The sequence below is a fragment of the Staurois parvus genome, unplaced genomic scaffold (assembly GCF_062004578.1).
Source record: "Staurois parvus isolate SC_StPar_1 unplaced genomic scaffold, SC_StPar_1.0 ptg000668l, whole genome shotgun sequence".
NCBI lineage: Eukaryota > Metazoa > Chordata > Amphibia > Anura > Ranidae > Staurois > Staurois parvus.
In genome coordinates, this window is record NW_028318464.1 from 3,711,986 (window position 1) to 3,715,337 (window position 3,352).

Here is a 3,352-nt window from a genome sequence, read left to right on the forward strand (position 1 = left end):
GTAATGTCCCTGACCATGCCTGCTGGACCATGTGTCAGCAGTAATATGGACCTTGTTGCTGACCGCCCAGTCCAACGACGCCAAAACATTGCCTTCCACATGATGGTACAGAGCTGGAATGACCTTACGTGAAAACAAATGTCTTTTCAGAGCCTGCCACTGTGGTACAGCACATTACACAAAAGGGGGGCAGAGTCCACCAGATGGAAAGGCAGCAGTTGTAACGCTAGCAATTTGGCTAGTATTTAGATGCTAAGCATGTGGATGGGTGGGACAGTATATATTTTTTTTTTTTGGTTCAGCAACTGGGGTAGCAAAATTTGCCTGGTGAATTCAACAGGTGGTATACTTCTAGGAGACTGGGTGCAAGGAACTGTGGCACCCATTGTTATACCATCAACTCTCTCAGTGGAGGTTGTTGAGAAGAAATGGGGTTTTATAGTAGGGGTAGAGATCCCAGATGAGAAGTCTGCACTTTTTTAGGATGTGGGTCTTTCAGGTGCTGTTGCAACAGGCTGCATGGGAGATCGTCATATGTCTTGTCAAGCATGTGGTGCCCAAGCGGCTGGTGTTTTGGCCACGCTTGATCCGCTTCAGACGGAGACTGCAAACAGCAATGCTATGGTATGCTGCAAGTGTTGAAAAAAAGCCCACACCATTGAACTTTTGGAAGTCAGCCGAGAGCCAGTAGCGCCCTGCACCTGTGGAGCATTGTCCTGTGATGCAATAGGGTAGCTGCTCTTTTGCCTGCCCCTGGAGGACATCCTGCCTTGTTGGAGTTGTGTGTCCTCACTTTCCTCCTCTGTTCTCTCAGGCACCCAAGTACAGTGCCTCATCATCTCCTCCCTCCTCATCACTGGAGCCAACTTGGCAGTGTACTCCGTCTGGGGGAAAATGACTGCCAATTTATTTTCCATGATTGGCACCCCATCTCTCTAGGCTCACGTAACTCTGTTCCTCAACCTGGGAACCAACATCGGACCATTAGAATTGCTACACATCCTCCATCAGCGTGTAACTGACACTATGATCAAATAATTTCGGTGACTCCTCTGTGCATGATGGTGAGGCTATGAAGGAGCAGCTCTGGTGGACAAGGAGCCTGTGAAATAGTCCACTTTGGCAGCTGCAGTGGAAAGCAAAGTAGTATGAGCCTGGGTGACAGAGGATGAGGAGGATGAGGATGGCTTAGTTATCCACTCTACCACCTCTTCTGCATGTTGTGGCCAGCAACAGCCAGCAACAGAAAAAAAGGGCAAGCGTGCCCTGCCTGCAGAGCATACACCATGTCCACAACCACCACTTTTCACTGTGGATACAAAGGCTGCTTGCCCTCTCTTAGCTGCCTGTGAGTGCCTGCCTCTCCTTGTTGGCCTTTCGGACATGATGGGGATTTTTTTAGGGGATTTTTATAACTTTTTATTTTTGAGTGTGGGGTGGGAATTTGGTTCTTACTTTTGTGCTTGGTGCACTATAAACCATTTTAAATTTAATTTTAATTTTAATTAAAACCCAAAAAACAAAAGAAAGATAAATTAAAATTAAATAAAAAAATGTAAATTAAAAAAGCAAAAAACCACTGCTGATGCAGCAGGAGGAACACCTGAGACACAGAAGAGGAAACACTAAAGGTGCAGCAACAGAACAGAACCTGATGCTGCAAAAATGTAAAGAATAAAAAAAAAAAAAACATTTACAAAGGAAAAATAAATGGGAACAGCGGTGATACAGAAATGCTGTAAAAACAACAATCACACCACTACACTGCTCCACAATACCGCACTACACTGACTACACTTGTCTAATATCACACCACTAACTAACCTCAGCTAACTAACCCCACCCCAGCTGTGTAAGCAGCCTTATATAGTGTGGGGCATGGATTTAGCCTGTGAGCCATGATTGGCCAAAGTCACCGAGACTTTGGCCAATCATGGCTCTCACAGTGAATTCAACTGTGATTGGCTCCAAGCATTGCACCTGACCTGTGTTCGAGTTCGAACTTATGTTCGACTCAAACATCTAGCCCATTCCTATCTCTCATTGCTTTGTCCATGGAGGATAGGGTTGCCACCTCATCCCTAATTTAATGCAGATAAGGCACTAGGTGAGTTTAGTCACTACCTCAATCAGAACCACAGAACCTGTGTAATTAATATGTGTTCGGGTTTTAAAGGAATGAGGTGGCAACCCTAATGGAGGAGCCCGCAGAGTGTAGGGAAGAGCCCCCAGGACAGCTACCCTAGGTCTCAGAAACAAGGTGTGGGGAGAGAAGAGAGTGCTCACTGGTCTCCTGGGGGGAGAGCTCCAGTTGTGCGGCCTTGTGGTCCTCCTTACCCTGTGCAGCCTGCATGCTGTAGGAGGTCTCGGTGGCCATCTTGGATTTCGTCGGCCTAGAATATCAGTGCCTAGGAAGCATCAGGGGGTGGGGTTGTACTTCCTCCTCGCCATAGGAAGGTGCCAGGATGTTGAGGGGGAGGCAGAAGCCAAAATCAGCACAGTGGGTCCCTATCTGTACTCAGGATCAGTGGCAACCAGCCAGGATGTGGTGGAGCGGCCAGCTCAAGCGCCTAGCAGGGTGCACTGAGCACATGCGCCCCGGATTAAAACTTTTCAATTGCAACTCTACTGATGTATAGCCAGCTTAAAAAGCAATAATGCCTGCAGGCTTGAAAAATATTTATTGAACAGGTTCATGTAAACCATTCTCTGGATTTACTTACATTCTTTTAATCCACCCCTAGTTCACCTGTCAAAACAGAGAGAATAAGCATGCACAAAGCATAAATTCACTTTACGTTATGAAAAATGGGATCTCACGTCTATGTTAAAGTGTGTGCCAACCAAAGCTAAAAGCTAAGAAAAAAAAAACAGTGCTGGGCAATCTGCCAGCTTGACCAAAACTACAAAATATTTGCTATAACCATGAATAATCAAGGTTTTAAGTTGTCTCAATATATATATTTCCTCTTTACTTCACCACAAAAAGATGGATGACAGCACTGGGCATATATGTCAGTTTTTGCATAAGTGTTATTAGCTAACCAATCCTTCTTTGTGTTCAAGTTGTATTTGTTCCAGCGTTTATAAATGATTCCCAGTGATTTATAATAGCTATAGAGTAGTAAAACCAGGGCAGTCGGCTGCATCAGCTTGAAAACTGAACTCCAGCGTGTACAGCTGTTGTTAGCCTTTGGGTTAAAACCTTCACTAAAACTAGCTAGTGAAAAAAAAACAAAAAAAAAACAAATTGCCAACAGTGAATACACTACATATATAGATCTACAGCATGTGTAAAATATATCATTTCATTTATTACAAGCTGGTAAACCTGAAAGAAATTTTAAAAGAG